General features: G+C 40.3%; 1 protein-coding gene across 1 annotated transcript in view; it reads left to right on the plus strand.

Annotated features, from left to right (window-relative positions):
• The window catches only part of LOC122803406 (interleukin-1 receptor type 2-like), a 207,578-nt gene that overhangs the window by 142,279 nt on the left and 47,457 nt on the right, over positions 1-17,842 (plus strand). The window lies entirely within an intron of this gene.

The raw sequence follows: 17,842 nt of genomic DNA on the forward strand, positions 1-17,842 counted from the left end.
TGTCTGACAGTCAATTGAAACTGCATGTTGGAGTTGTACAATGCAACCAAACCCAAAGATTGTACCTTTTGCCAGATATTTCTTCCAAAATGGAAGAAACAACCTTTACAAATTACATTACTAAATTTACCTTAATGCTTTTTATGGCTGCTATCTCAAAGTCACATAGCAGATAGGATACTTCACAGTCCAAGCCTTCAGCAGCACACATTTCAAACAGACACTGCCACATATAATTATAGCAGTGAAGTGACTTTTTACGCATTAAACAGAAAAGTAATGGTACACGCTTTAGGTACGCTCCATACTTTAACAGTGCATGTGTAGTGTACAACTGTCGACAGTGGGTTCCTGCCATTAGCCAGATGTCACTTTTACACAAGTCCTTTAAGTTTTGCCTAGTTGTTAAAACCACAACTACCGAGTCGTTGTTAGCATCACACAATTTTCTCTCTATTAGCATGCCATCTTTAAAAGGGAAATCCTCGCATTGTATTTCTAACAACTCCAAACAAGACCTTAATCTGCTTCCCCTTTGCTGCACTCTAACTCGGCGTACTCACTCTAAAAGTGCTATTCTACTAGGGAGGGTGGGAGCAAAATCAAGCTAGGAAGACACCACTGCATCTACTATTAGACAAAGTGAATCTCTAGATAGGGCAGCTCTTTGCCTCAAACTGAGGCACACTGCATATTTCTGCACTTCCGCAGGCTCCCCAGAATGATTATGAGCAGCAGACTTAACTAAGTCCTCACCTGTGCTGACTAGCTCCATAATTGCTCTCCCTTTACACGACTCAGCTTTCTTGTACCTAAAGCACCAATATTTCTGGGTTTTACCCATTTTTCCTAAATTATACATATATCCTTCAACTATGAGCACGTCCTTACCCTTTTGAGATTTGATGGTTTTGTACACTTCCCCCAGCACACCAGGAGCTTTCCTGCATACATCCTCCATAGTATGTAGCTGTAGCTAAGTATGTTTTACTGGGTGGAATTTAAAGGTGCAGAAAAAGTGCACTTGTGCCATGATAAGTTAGGCATTTTCTGGTTTTTATTATCTGTGGTTTTGTGTATCTGAGTTTGAGGTTTACCCATTCAATATTCCGTGCAGTCGACCTTACACACTAGATCCATATATATATAGATATATAGTGGATGTGGAGTAATTATATATATATATATATATATATATATATATATATATATATATATATATAGGTCTAAATGAACAAAATGACAACTTAGAACAGAAGCACTAAAAACAAATTAGGCAGCAGGGAAAATAATACAATTTTATTAAGTGCTTTCGTCACAAGTTATTAATAACTTCTTCAGATTCTGAAGAGGTCATTAATAATTTGTGACGAAAGCTCTTAATAAAATTTTATATATGTGGGTCTACTTCAAATAAACGAAAGACCACTTAGCCGAAAACAAATTTACTGAGATGACAACACCAAAATGTTACATTACTGAAAGACCACATTACCAATTGAGGTTACAGGATAAGTATGCGCTTGGTGAACAAATAATGAAAACACACACCACAGCATGTCAAACCCACCCAGGTTGGGGACTATGCTCCTCAAGCTCCAATGTAGGGGGATACACCCCACACACCCACCCTAACTAATTAAACCAACTCCAGGATCGCACTACAGTGAGGAAAAGGACAAATATACCCCTGTTGGTCAAGCACATACTTACCCTGTAAACAGCTTCAGTAATGTAACATTTCAATGTTGCTGTCTTGGTAAAGTCATCTTCAGGTAAATGGTCTTTCTTTTATTTGAAGTAGACCCACTCTGACCCAATATCCTAGCTGACAAATTTAGGTTAAATTTTACTCTACCCACAATTATAACTATTCCAGAAATGTCATAATCCCAACCATCCCCTTTAATTACTACTGAACAAGTTCTCTCAGCCCTCTCAATAGCTGAGAACATTTCATCCATGGGCCTTATAATATACCAACTTTCCTTGCTAGATTTTTCTTTTGGTTTTTACTGATTGTTTTTTCTGTGTGACCTTTTTACTCATTGTTTTAATTTGTTAGTTGGGATATTTTGCAGACTCCCTAATGATGATGGATATCAGCTGGGTAAGTCAACCATCTGTTTCTAAATGTTAGCCAAACATTCCACTTATGCTGTTCTGATGATGCCTTAAGAAGGCTGAAACATGCATGTCCGCAGTTAGAGGGTTTTGGCTTTGTTGGCCTGAATTTGTCTACTAATAGACTTAAAAAGAAAAAAGTCATGGAAATTCAGAATTCCCATGTAGCCAAAACACCTGATGTCCTTAAAGGGTCATTTGTATATATCCCATGTTGGTTCAAATACAAGAGGTTTATTTTACAAAGAAGGAAAGCCAAAGAAGAATGTAAGTGAAGGTGAGGGCATAGTAAGAGGTGAGGATAGGTAACGGGCAAATACACAAACAAATAGACACAAAAGACTGACAGGGGAGGTACTGACACATGAAAGAGGGGAAATACAGTGGAGTTAAAGACATAACACAAACAAAAGTAAGCCACTAGTGATGGGCAGGAATGGACACCAAACAGGGGAGGACAATGATACAAAATGGAGGGCTGCACCAGGATGTGGGATAGAGTGAGTATGGTCCACTACCCTGCCCTGCCCATGTGATTCCAGGTAGAAGGTCAGAAAGCATCCTGTCTATCCTCCTCACTGGGTCCCACCTGAGGTGTTGTTGACAGGGCCAGGTAGAGATATGGCTCTACTAGTCATAAGAGGAGATTTTCTAGGTGGATACCACCTTTGTCAGCCCTGTCAATCACGTATTTGCCACCCCTTGCAGAGCCACCTGCAGGAATGATGACACCCCCCAGCAGGTGAAGTACCAGCAGGGACAGGGCAGGTAGTAACATTGTTCTCTCCCAGGGCTGTCACTGGGCAAGCAGTCCTGCATGTTGCCTGGGGAAATGCAGGACTTAGCTGGCCTCATTAGAGGATGGCAGAACCAGGCATCACCACTGGCACTGCCATGGAAGCTGCTGTACATACTTGCAAAATAAATGGATATAAATAACATAAAAGCGTAACAAAATATGTTAAAGAGAAAGATAGTGCTAAAGGAAGGGGTAAGAGAGGAAGAAACTTTTATAAAATCAGTCTAGGAATTGTAAAATACAGTTGTTTGAATAATTACTTAATGAAAATTATAAGTTCATCTGCAAAAATCTAATAATGTGATTAGGTGTTTTTTTATGTAAAGAGTGCTAAGCTATCATATGTTATCCTAACCAGGTGATCACAGGTAAATATTCTGATAGTGTATTACTGCTGGTGCTTCTCTACCTACAAAATGCTGGGACATCATTCTGGGTCACTAAAACCACTTGCATTTTAATTCCTATCATTTACTGTAACACTTTTTTGTATAGGACAACAACGGGAAGGGTCACAAATAAATACACACACACTCATGCTTCCTCCATAACTCTGCAGTCATCCTCATAAACCTCAGTCCCAACACTTATATACATACACAGACATTACACTAGGGGTGTTCAGTATGCATGCTGCTGCCACAGAACTGATGCTATAATAATAAAAAAGTTTCTAAATTAAATGCATTCAAATAAAGAAACAAAAGGCGTACACAACCCTTCACCTGGAAAGCTCTTCCATCCATCCTCCGCTAGCATAGGAGGCGATTCTCTTCTGTAGCACCCTGAGTTTGAAGTAAAATAGAAGCATTTAGTAAGATGTGTACAACATAAAACGTATTGAAAAGGAAACTAATTAACCGTACAGATTGAACAGATACCTACAACACATCTCAGGTCCCCTTACTTTGACCTTTTCTTCCCATTGTCTCAAAAGGTCAGCATGGTGCCTCAGCAAGTCACTGTGGTGCCTGCAGTACTCACCAGAACAAAGTATACCAGTAGCATCAATGACATCTCTTGCAAGACAGTGCCAGCCATCCATTTTATACTGGGGACCATCATAGACAACACTAAGCAGGTATTCCTGGTGGTCCCTATGTATTAAATGAAGGAAAGGAGGAAGATTTTTGACTCCTTACTGCACCACCGGAATCCCCTGCAAACACAGTGCCATTAGAAGCCATGGCCATACTCTAGGTTTCATTTTAGAGAATAACAGCTAGTACCTCATGATCATGCCCATTTTGTGTCTCAGCAATTGTCGCACAACATAAGGCAGCTCAGTAGTGTGACTGCTGAAAAATATGGATTGAAAATGTTGGCAAGTCAAAGTAGCATAAAGGTGTGAGAAACTGCATGATATCTATGCACTACCGATATGAAGTTTACGCCTTGAGAGCAGAATTGCTCATTAACACCTTCACTGGCTGCAAATATAATGTATGTGCTATCAACCTGCCCCTGCATGCAGGTGTTCACATGGGTTCATGAGACTGACAGCCCTTTCTAGCACAACTATAGACACAACCTTGATGTAGAGAAAGATCAATTTAGAAACATGCATGAGTTGGGCCCTCATCTGCATAGTCACTGTGCTCAGAGGCTCCAATCTACACAATATAAACATGGATGGCTGTCATCCGAGTCTCTTCATGCTATGGAAGAGTTATGGTGGCAACTTAATTGAAGTGAGTTACAGCCGCATTACCTGTTGAAAAGGAAGCAACATTTCTGGCTTTGTGAGGTAAGCTTTAACTTTTTCTGGCTTTCACCTTAATCTGCTATCAGCAAGTTCTTTGTAGCTCTATGCATGCAATGTGAGTTTTAATGTACTGGTACCATTTGTAAGCTACTGCTGCAATAAGATGTGCAATCAAAGCATGTTCACAGGGAGGTTACCTAGTGAAAGTGCTTAAAGTGAAAAAGTAATTCAGCATTAAAGGAGCAAAGCAACACTTTTTTGGAAATGTAATGTACTGCCATTGTGACACTTAGAACAAGATTATCAGGTCTCAGGATCTTTGTATGTATGTTGTTGTTGTTGTACGAGATGCAGATGATTGTTTAATTATATGTATGCAAGCAGCTAGCTGCAATACAAAGCTAGTGCACAGTATCGTGATATGGGCAGTATCACCCCTGTTAATCAAGATATACAGATACTGTTCATGTGTGCATAGCTGTAAATGTAGCAAAACTTTCTGATCTGTTACCTACATTTGGTTAAAGCACCCTTACTCTTCCTGTTAACATGCTGGCTCTGAACAGGTTTTGTCCTTTGCTAAGTTAGGTCTGTATCCATAGAGATACATATAATAGATGCGCATACAATACATAACTTTAAATTTTCCATTCTCCAAAATGTGGAACACTACCTCTCTTAGTGTGGAACAAATGGGTATGATGCGCAACAATTAGTAACAGCTTACTAACAAACTCAGCTAAGAAGCTCATGGTTCATAGGTTCATAGGTGTGTACTAGGCTAATGGCCCTAGAGCCTTTACAAGCCTAGCCCATAGGATTACCCTGGCATCATGCCACCCGACCTTAGTTGCCAGTGCCTCTGTCGAGTAGAGCCACTGGAGTGATTCCCAGTGTGAATTTTCTATTTCCCATCCACTTATCAAGATTTCTATTGAAGAGGGCCAGTGAGGTGCTCTGCTTGACCTGTATGGGAAGACTATTTCAGAGCATGGGCAGTCTCTGGGTTATGAACCTGTCCCTCCAGCATGTTCTGTTGATTGTGGTAATGAGGTTGAGGTCTCTGGAGCGTGTGGTGTGGAGGGATTGGCATTTCTTTAGCTGTAGCATTTCTAACAGAGCTGGGTCAGGCATGGCTTTGTAAGTCAAGCAGAGATCGCCTCTAAGTAGGTGATATGAGACAGAGAATAGTTGGAGTTTTTTGAGTCTGTCCATATAGGACAAGTGTTTAAGACCTAGGATCCTCTTTGTGAAGTACTTTTGTGGTTTCTCCAGTTTTTGCAGGTGTCTAGTGAGGTACATGCCAAATGGGGCATTGTACGCGATGATTAGCCTAATGAGGGAAGAGTACAGGGAGACAATGACCTCTTTCTTCCTGGATGCAAAACCCTTAGTAATGGGATGTGCCACATAGAAGGACTTTCTGACCACAGTGACAATGTGGTGGTCAAAAGAGAGGTTGCTGTCAACCTGTGTTCCCAGATCTCTTATAATGCCTTCGGTGTTCAGTGGACTACCATCGATGTGGTAATTCAAGGGAACTGGGTTTTTCACAAGGGGGATGACAACACATTTTTTGGCATTGAGCTTAAGGCCATGGCACTGACACCAGTCGTTGGTCTCAGTATGGTCTTTCTGTAGGATGTCAACATCACTTGGGGAGTAAATAATAGCTCCCAACTTGCAATCATATGTGAACTTTGTCAGCCAGAGTCCCTTTGTGTTTGCCTGGACTTCAGAGAAGTAGATACCAAACAGGAGAGGACCCCTCCACTCATGATTGGTCTGCAGTCCGACTTGGAGTCAGCTACTTTCATACTGTGGGTTCTATCTGTGAGCCAGTTTGCAACCCACCTAGTGATATAGGGGTTGATGCCTAGCTTAGTGAGTTTTTCTATGATTCCTGAGTGGAGAATGGTATCAAAGGCCTTGGCCAGATCAAGGTAGGCTGTATGAACCACCTTGCCTTCATCCACAGCTCTGGTGACTGACTCAAAGAAGTCAACCAAGTTGAGCAGGCATGATCTACCCTTCACAAAACCAAACTGTGTGGGATCCAGAGTGTGGAGATTCCCTATATCTTTGTTTATTAGGTCCATAATGATGCATTTCATAGCTTTGCATATCAGACTCAGGATAATGGGGCAATAGTTCCCAAGGTCTGTAGTCGCTCCTCCTTTGCGGAGAGGGATGACTGTAGCAGTGCGCCATTTGGTAGGGACAAAGCCTGAGGTGAGGCTGTGGTTGAACAGGGTACAAAGGTGAGGTGCCACTTCACTCTGTAGTTCATGTAGAACACAGCCAGGGATATTGTCAGGTCCCATAGAAGTTGTATTGTTGGCCTTGGACAGTGCTGTTTTAACCTGTGCAGCAGTAATACTGGGTACCTGGCAATCTACTGGTATTGTGACTGGTCCCTGGGGGGGAGGGGTAAAGTTGGCACTGAATCTATCAGCCAGTATATTGGCAATATCTGTTGGCTTGGTATAGGAGGTGCAGTAGTTCAGAGCAAATATTAGTATTGCTGTGGAGATTTTTTACATAACTATAGAAGGCCTTATTGTTGTCTTTACTATCTGCTGCAATTCTGTTTTCATAGCTAGCTTTAGAGGATTTGATGAGGGATCTCAACTTTTTGTTGAGGCTGATAAGGGAGTTTTTTCAGTCTTGGGACTTTACCTTATTTCACATCAGTTTCTTCTTTCTGTTGTACAGTTGTTTATGGCAGGGGACCACCAGATTGGCTTCCTTTTTTTGGAGGAGAGCCTCTTGGTTCTATTCAGTATGGCGAGGTCCATGCATCTGTGTACGTGTTCGTACAATGCATTAGCATATGATTCGGCAGTCATGCAGCTATTCTTCATTTGCATGGGTGCCATGAAGTTAGCCACCTCTGTTTTTAGGAGCCCAGAGTTAGCTTTGGAGAAGTTTTTCATGGTGGTTACCTTAGCGGGGGGGGGGGGGGGTGGATTTCCAAAGTGATTAGTTTGTGGTCGGATCTAACCAGTTGACTATTGGTGTGGTTCATCCTATGGGATGGTTAGAATGCGTTACTTTATATTTATAAAATGTTATTTTAATGAATTAATGTGATTCAGTATGATTTACCATGGATATCAGTTAAAAATTAATAAATGCGTGACAGACTCTTTTAGTATGGAACCGTGTGGAACTGTGAGGAACATGGACATTTTAAGATTTAAAATGAGTGTTCTTCAAAATGAGGTTCATGTGAGAGGTATGATGCAGTGCATGGCATGGAGACTACCATGCACTGTATTATACCTCTCAAGTGAACCTATTGAGAAAAATCCCATGTGAGGTAACCTGACATGCAGGCTGAGGATAACACATATACTGGCTACACTTCTACCTTAATGGGTTGGATTCATGGGGGGAATGCTATGGTACTGCTCTTGGTTGTAGTTTTGTTATGTTAGTGTGTGCATCCGACAATATTATATTGACAGACATCCAGTATCACCACAGGTGCAGTTGACAGTCGAAGGTGCAGTTTTATTAAATGTATCCATATCACATGTCCTCACACACTTCCATCAGCATGTGAGAATTTGACCTTTTGAGACTTTACTTTCCTTTCCTTTCCCAGGCATTATGTTGTGTGGGGTACTGCTGCAGGCACTCTGTATCTACAGCCAGTGAATTTAACCAGGAGACATTTGACTGGCTCTACTGCAACTGTGCCTGACAGGACACAATTCATGATATAAATGCTGTTGGTGGCCAGGTCAGGGACTACCAGCAAGTCAGACTGTGATCCACTGACATAATTTGTAATGCCCCAAAGTGTGCTGCCTGCCTCGCACAGTAGGTTAGGACATTAAGAGAAAGTTCATCACCATTAACTAAGACAGAGGTGTTCCTAGACATCTGCATGTGGGATTAGAAACTGCAGTATCCAACAGTGGGGTGCTAGATCCTGGAGTCAGTAGCATAGCTACAGTGGGACAAAGGAGACAGCTGCCCTGGGCCCAAAGTATTAGGGGGCACAATCGGCCATCCAATCAATCCTCAAGATTCTTTGAATGCATTCCAGCTTTTAAATGCAGTCAAACCTAAGCACTGTAGTGTTCCCTGTGTGGTTTAAACTGTAGCAACTGCTACAATTTAAAACAAAATGATTTTTTTTAATTAAAAATTGAGTGTTTATTTTTTAATTAAAATTTGACTGCTATAGTGATGTGTGGAGTATAAAAAGATTTGTTCTTTTTTAAAATGTGAAGGATATAAGTCAGGGTAGGATGCAAAAACAGGGCCTGATTGGCGCAGATACCTGATCATGTACCATTTTTTTTAATTACAATCAGCAGAGGAGGACAGGGGATGGGGTACAGAAACAGGACCTTTTTGGCAGCACCAGATCACAGACCTTCCTTTTTTTTCTCTCTTCCATTTAAAAGCTGGTGCAGGACTGAGGGGCTACCTGATTAGCAACCAGTGTGCAAGTACAAGGAGTGGATCTTATTTATTTGGCTTAAGAGCGGAGTAGGAATATCAGAGCTACAAATAAGTAGAGCACTTGCACAATATAAGGTCTGTCTTATTATGTTCTACCACTATAAGCCATTCTTATTATTTTTTCACTGTGAGTAAAGTAATAGTGATGACTCTTACTTATGCTGGTAATTTAATTTGGTGCCATTCCAGGTAAAGTACTGTCTGCCTCCTCCATCATGGATATACCATTGCTTTTGGCTGGAGTAGAGTTTGGCTCTGACAATGATGGCAGTGTACAGTTGGCATGGTTGTCGTGCACAGAGAAAGTGAAATCCGGATTTCCTACCAAGTCATTGGACATGGCTTCCAAGCCTGTGGAACCCATTCCAAATACACAGATAGACCATGTAGGGACAGGTCATCACTGGCAGATCTAGTCAAGAAGGAATGTCTCCTCTCATGGTGTAGTCCACATTGCCTGCCACAAACCGCACTGGACTTGAAGAGGACTGAGGCTGTCAGCTTACCAGTAGATGTAGATGCAATGGGCACCTGCACCTCCAAACTAGGTATCTCAGTGTTTACAATACAACATATTTGCTGGGCCATAAGAGAGGCATAGGCTAGCAAGTATTCATTGCAAAGATGGTACATGCCCTGCATTGTGTGTCACATAACCTAGGAGACTGCATGTCACATATGTGTGACATCCTAAATACGCTCTTTCAACAGTTTGTAGACTATAGTTCCCCTAAATTTATAGGATGCCTTCTAGGCATGCTTCACATGGCTGCTCCACATTTGCTTTCTGTGTCAAGGACTGTTACGCACACAGTGTCACCACTTCCAATCCACCATCAAGTGTGGAGGTGCATAGGCTCAGACATGGACATCCACTGAGGCATGGGGCTTATGCCATAAATACCTCCAGTACAGCCTATCACTCACATTCATAAAGCATGCCTACCTCTAGGAATGGGCTTGTAAGTACCTGTGATCCTCCCAGGAGAGCAGGCTCCTGTGGATGGGGGTGTGCATGGGATACCTGCACTTTTCCTGACCTTTTTGTAAGAACAAACGACAGTACTGCAACATCTGCTCAGGTTGTGTCCTGATATATGTATGTATATATATATATATATATATATATATATATATATATACACACACACACACACACACACACACACACACACACACACACACACACACACACACACACACACACACACACACACAGAGTAATGGAGTCCCCTCCTAGAACAGTTTACTTTAAAGCCCAGCCCACATGATATACACACTGCACAAAGTGTATTACAGTCAAAACAGCACATATTCATTTCCCCAATGGAAGACACTGCACACTGTGTCCTTCATGATGATAACTGTGCCCTGCTTTTAATAGTTTGTTACTTGGGTAACCTATGGTGCAGTGTATCCAGTCTGTGCATGAGTAAGAATAGTCTAGTTGTAGGTTTGCATACATTACTTTTACTGTTCTGTATATGCTTTAACTTTATCCAGAGTTATGAACCAGCTGATGCTTCTAAACCAGTGCCATGGTATACTGCACACACCTTCATCTGATGTGGTCCTCCCCTGCTGTTTGCTCCTCCACTATCTCACCAACTTGCTTGCACTCAAGTTCCTGGTGTGTTGGGACATGTTCATCTGCATAGATGTTCTAAGTTTCCTTGATATTATGCTATGTAACACTGCACATGCAGAAAGTGTCTTTGTATATGTCCATTCATCCATCTCCTCTCCTCTCTTCCCTGATCTCCGACCCCGAACTTTGAAGAAAAAAAGACAGTCCATTTTCTTCGTTAAACTTGAGCAAACCATTTGCTACAAATGTAACTAGCAGGTTGCTACTGATAAGTAGAACAACAACATTAAAGCATACCAACATTCATTTCTGAATACTGGTATTGCACTAGATCACATATGGAGTTCTGGATCACTTCTGCAAATGCAGTATGATACAGCATTCAGAAACTCACTACAAGTACTGAGGATTGCATCCCTGACATCTTGTGCTTGGGTCAACTGCCCTTTCACACCATCCTAGCTATGCATTAGAGTTTGCTGTTGGTAGATTTGCCCAGGTCCCATATGAAGGAATCATTTTCAAGTCAGGCATCTTTGATATGGTATGAAGTGAGGAATTCTTGCTTGCTGAATGAAACCACACCACATTTTTTTGGAATAAAGTGTTCATCCAACTGAGACCTTGTTGAAGAATGTGCATCTCTTTAGGGGAACATAATCTCCCCTAGTTTGCAGTAATTAGCACATTTATTGAGGCATAGCCCATCGACATCTGCATTAACATTAGAAAAGTAGATGTCAAAGAGTATGGCTTTCATGGCAGATCCTTGGGAAACTGCATTGGTGACTTTTTTTTTTATAGAAAAGGTACCCTCCAAGCCTTATTGTGTGAGTCATCAGATAGCAAGTTGGATATCCAACAAGCAATACAAGGATTATTAAGTTGTGTAAACGTCTTGATAATGCCTGCAATGGAAATTGTACTAAGGATCTATGCTAGGTCCAATTAAGAAATGTTGACAGCATGGCCCATAGCTATAGCTTCTGTGACCCTTTTGAAGAAATTGATTGCTCTGAATACACAGACTCTGTCTTTAAGAAAGCAAGATTGGTTTGGATAAAGGGACTGAATGTTCCTTTATAATCTTTCATTAGTTCTTCACTGATACAATCCATGACTTGACAAATGATACCGGTGAGACTTATGAGACTGTAAATACCTGGATCTGTGGGGGGCTCCCTTGTGTAGTGGATGCGTTACTGCATGTCAGGTATATAACCAGTGAAAAGGCTGAAGTTAAACAGGTTAAGGTGGGTACAACAAAACTATATTTGGTGCTTAACAAGAGGCAGCATAGTACTTTGATTGCACCCATGGAAGTGTTCTTTCTGGGCATTGATAGAGAAGATAGGACTTGCCCATGATAGATGATAGGGGGAGAAGGAGTCCTTTGGGCAATGGGAGGACTGAAGGTTGGGTCAGTGAAGTGAAGCTGGAGGTGAATTTGTCAGCAAGGATGTTGGTGGTGGCCTCAGATCAGAATAAGTCAAGACAGTGGATATCAGGTCAGAGAAAAACTGACTGTTTCTTCTTAAATGAAGAAAGCTGTGCCATTGTCTTTGGTGGAAGTGGCAATTTTTAACTCATACGTAACCTTACACTTGTATAGAGTTCTTGAGATTTTTACTGACCAGTTTTGAATCCCTTTTATGATGAGGGGAGAAGGATATCTTGTAAAACACCAGTATTGTTTTCCTTCTGTTGTACAATTTATTTATGGGGAATTCCACTATAAGTGTTTATTACTGAATTTTCCAAGTATCTGTGACATATGGAAACAGATTCCTCAATAAAGCTATTTAGATGGGAGAAGACTTTGGAGATGAACACAGCAGCTTGCCAAGAAGCTCAGCAGGAAAGGGACCACACTGAAAATTATCTAAGTTATCTGAGAATAGGAGACTGGCTTTGCAGCAGTTCCAAAGGTAGTAGAGTTTAGTGTGGTAGTGGGGTTGGTTCTGAGGGAGAAGATGACAGATTTGTCAGACTTAACCAAAGAGAGTGTGACATGGTTGGATGTAGATAGGGTCAGTATTGGTGAGGACAAGGTCAAGAACATTTGCAGTCCAATGGTAAGATATATAAGCTGGTCAAGGGAGTTGGCATTTCCAAAACTGATGAACCAGAACTACTGTGTATACTTATTGCTGGTTGTGTATGCATCATAGTTGATGGAACAGTAACTGAAATCACCTGGAAGCAGAGATTTGTTTTTCTTTTCAAATAATTCAATTATAAATCATACTTGACAGGAGATGGTGAGGAGTAGTTAAAATCAGCTATTAGCAATATATTGGTTTTCACATATTTTTTCAAGTAATTCAAATATAAATCATATCCGGCATACTAGCTAAAGGCTCTGATGCCCCCTTAGTGCCTTTTTAGGCAAAGTCTAGTTAATGGTACTTCCAGCCTAGAAAAACATAACAAATAAAATGCACTACTCAATGCTAGGTGTCTAAATAACAAATTGCCCGACCTTTAAGTCCTCCTACATTTTGAGTGCATTCATGCATGCACTATTACTAAAACCTAGTTTAAGTAAAGAATGCACCCCTTCTATACCAGAGTTTTCTGCCTCCCATGCTTTTAGACTCAATGGAAATTGTGGAGTATTTTAGAGTCTATGTTACCTGAAGACACATTCTCAGGGACTCACACAGTTTATTGAAATTCATCATAAATAAACCCAGCTATCAGATCACAGCATATTACAGGACCCCTTCAAAGATCCCCCAAACCATTTGCATTTCTTAAATACATTTGATGAACTTCATATGCACAAAATTTCCATCATCCTGGAAAACTTTATCTACCTATCAGTAATTTGGGAGACCTGTACCCCAAATGCAGGCTATACCCAAGAATTCCTTAGTTTCATAAACAAGAATTCCCTGGATCAAATAGTCAAACAGCTCACTAAAAGTCAGAATGCTTTTGACCTGGTCCTTACAAATGTGGCAACTTATATGTACTATCCCACAGGTATACCCTTTCCCTGTCAAGTCTGGTCACAAATTGGTAACCTTCTCTTTCAAAATCCCTAAACCAGCTGAAACAAATATCACAGTTTTCAAAGACTTCAAACATACAAACATCCTACAATATTATGAACTCTCTAAGTTCAAATATAATTGTACCCACAAAATGTAGACATAGCAAGTAGTTTTGGAAATAAATTTTATGCTCACCTAGAAAACTATATAAACCTCTCAGTCCCTTCCTAACTAAACAAAAAGGGAAAGGCAAAGGGCAAACCAGCTTGCTGACCCAAATGCATAAGTAAACAATACAATAAGAGAAAAAAGCCCACTCCAAAATGAAGATGTCGTACAAGATCTTGGAACATGTATAGATAAATCCATCTCCTTTGACCATCATATTGCAACAGTGGATAGCACAGCTGATCACAAAGGACATTTTCTCTATCAAAATTAAAAACTCAAAAATCAAGGTTAACATCAAAAACGTATCTAAGGTTCTGAAAAACACTGTCAGGAAAACTAACGCATCCCATGAATATAAGCTAGCACTGGAAGCTTTGGATAATTACAAATCCTAAAACAAAAAAAAAATTGTCTGTAGGATTTGATAACATACTAGGCAGCAGTGAACATGCACTGACAGACCCACTTCTACAACTGTTCAGTCTGAGCTTAGCCACTGGCCTTGTCCCTGAGGCTTGGTGCACATCGGTTGTGATGCCTCTTCATAAGGGCAGCCCCACCATGGACCCTGAGAATTAGAGATCCATCAGCCTGATGACCCTCATCTGTAAAGTCATGGAAAGGGTCATAACAAACCTGAAAAACTACGATACAAAAATCTCTAATAAGACTTTACCCTCAGCAGTTTGGCTTGTTATGGGTAGAGCTTGCTAAATGATTATGGTAATTTTTTGAGAGGGCAAGGCAAGCAATGGGTAGTGGTAACACTGTCCATACAGCATACCACAATCTCACCAAAGCAATGCCAATATTATAATAAAAAACTAAATCTGCTCCAAATCAATCCAGAGATAGTTAGACAGATAACTAAATGGCTGTGGGTTAGAACCCACACTGTAAGGATGACAGGCATAGCCTGAGAGAGCTTGAAAGTAACCAGTGGGGTATTACAGGGTTCTGTGCTAGGACCTTTGCTATTCGGCATATACTTCTATGATCTCCAAATCAAAAATTGGGAACTCTAGTTTACCAAGCTTTCAAACAATTATAAATTGGGCGTTATTCCCCTTCTGAAATGCAGAAGCTACAAAGTGAACTTACACATGCTAATAGTTAGCGCACTGACAATGGGCAAAAAAACTAAAGACTAAAAAATTGCAATATTATTGCATTTGGCAAACATACCATCCACCCGGTTTACAGTATGGAAAGTACCTCACTCCAGAATGAAGATGTTACAAGAGATCTTGGAACATGTATAGATAACTCCATCTCTTTTGACCATCATATTGCAACCATGCTTAGGAAATGCTTCTGTCTTGCACAGCTGATCAGAAAGGGTATTTCCTCTAGGTCCAAAGAAGTCTTGACGTCTCTGTATTCTGCACAGATCAGGCCCATAACAGAATGTATTATCCACCTCTGAAATGTATCTTACTAAACATATCAAGCAGTTAGACAGACCTCAAAAGACTTGAGCTATCAAGAGAGGCTGGAAGCCTTGTCCCTGTATTCGGTATTCTACAGACTCCTTAGGGACGATCTGTGTCTTTCATTCTGGGTCATTAGAGGTCCAGTAGTCCAAGACCTCTTAATTCTCCACAAATCAGATAGTCCTGTGAACTAGAACCAGAGAGCTGAACCTGCTTTAGCAAGTAAACAAATCACTGTGGATAGACAGATTTATCAAACAACAACTACCCTTTCTCTGAAAAAAACTCCCTCTCCAGATCAAGCAATGTGACACACTATCTTCCTTTGAGAAGGAGTGAGAAATCACATCTGGAAGGGTATTCATAAATTCACCTTAGGTGTGACTGCCCTATTGCTCCTTGAAAAAGGAGATATTATCTATAAGTGGGTGCTGTCAAGGCATAAATGACCATGTGGCCCAGTTGCCTTGTACATTTTGTCATTCTATAATTCAGTGTATGTCCAAAAGATATAAATTGCCTAAAATGTCACTATGGAGGCTGCAAAGGTTTTAGCCAGTATGCAGAAACCACTGGAGGGAAGAGGTGCAATTCATCTCTGATAAAGCAGTTTGGCCTGCCAGCCATTCCTTCCAGTACTGACACACAGTGATTTGTCCTAGAATGACATCGGTTACATAGCTAATCATTAAAGGCAATTTATCTTGTCTTTGTGTCATCCTTCTGTATAATGTCAAAATACCAATTAAGACTACATTTTTTTTCCTTCTTAGATACATGTATACAGAGAGAGCTATCATGTCTCTCTCCACTCCCTGTAAGGAAAAGCACTTAAAATTATTTAGCTCCATATGGGCAACCATAAGATTGTATTCAGACTTAGGGCAGAGAGATTTGAGGGCACTAGTCACATTGCAAATTCTGGCACCAGGCAGAGCATTTACAGTCAACCACTCCTTGTCCACCCTGTTGAGTGTGGAATCTGTATGCCTAATTATGGAAACACTAATGACTAAGACTTTACATTGGGGGTCTGCAGGCTTTGTAGATCTTATGGACATAGGTTTGCAGTGTCAATGGCCCTTTGTAGACATACGTCAGAATGTAGATATGAGTATAGTAGTGTGTCTGAGTGGCTGAGGTTTGTTTGTGATGTGTCATAAGGCTCAGGTGCAGATTTTCTTTACAACCCTTGCTTATAAAGGTTTGCTTCTGCATTCCTGTGTACTACAGATAGGATGCTTATCAATACTGGTGGGAAGACAGAAGCTAACCATACCTCTCAAGTGTCCAGATTTTTGCAGAATGTCCAGATTTTTGCCTCATATTTTTGGTCTGTTCCTCATAAAATTTGTGTTTCTCTGGATTTTTGTGTTGAATAAGTGAGGACTGAAGTCATTTGAGTTTCAGATCTCATATCCTTCAGAAAATGAATGATAGCACAAAACCTTGTATTCTATCAACTTTCTACGTTTGTAAGAGCAATATTTAAAATGTGTCCCTATCTTGGAGGGTTTGTCCCCCTATTATTTTTGGCTTTGTCCAGATTTTATATGCCCAGAGGTTGAGATCTATGAAGCTGACCTCCAGTTTGAGTTTGCATTTACACCTCTCTCAAATGGTGTCGTTTGTTTGGAATATTGGCTTATCAGTAAGCATGAACCAGTTACTATACTACCTCAAAATGCCAAATACAGTCACAGAACAGAGTGAGAACCAGTGATGCCGAGATAAATAAAGGATTTCATAACACAAGTTTTGTAGGCACAATTTTGCATTAAGTTTGGGACTGAACACTAATTTAAGAATGCTAGGCAATCTGGATTTACAGCTAGGTAATCAGAAAATGCTTGACAGCAGTAACACAAAAATCTAGCTAGCAACAATTGCAGAAAAACTGTTAAGAACTTCAAGTAGTCAGCCAAACTGAGACTATATCTAGTTAAACAATCAGTAACTTATCTTGCAACAATAGCTCAGAAATTGTAGAAGCTTCAAAAAAAAAAACTCAGAGCAACAATAGCAAAAAATCTGAAGTAACTTCAAGCAGATAATCAAATTCAGGCTTCAGCTGAACAGGCTACCATGAGTCTGCTGACAATATAGTCAAAGAAATATAGCAACAACAGTAATTAAAACACAATGGAAATTGTATGACTAACAGAACAAACTGAGTAACAGCAGAAACAGTAACAGTATTAGTATCAGGTACAATTGCAACGTATAATAGGGTACATTTGAAATACAACACAACTGTCAGAATTTGAAATATGAACATAAAGATAGTGATTAAAACTGAGAAGGAAAAATACATATGCAAATAATAATGTAGTCATATTCAATCCTGATGTCAAAGAGGATTCAATCTCCTTTTCTAATACTGTCATTGGTTGTTAGATTTTTTTCTGAAACTTTAAGAGTTTCTATTAACAATGTATTATTAGTTGCCATAATTGATGACTTTAAATATTTATGTTTGCCAAATATCATTCCATCTGTTATTCTTGTCTTCCATTCACACCCATGTAATGTCACTCACTAAAC

Source organism: Protopterus annectens, chromosome 5.part1 (assembly GCF_019279795.1).
Source record: "Protopterus annectens isolate FY-2018-M chromosome 5.part1, PAN1.0, whole genome shotgun sequence".
NCBI classification, from domain to species: Eukaryota; Metazoa; Chordata; order Ceratodontiformes; family Protopteridae; genus Protopterus; species Protopterus annectens.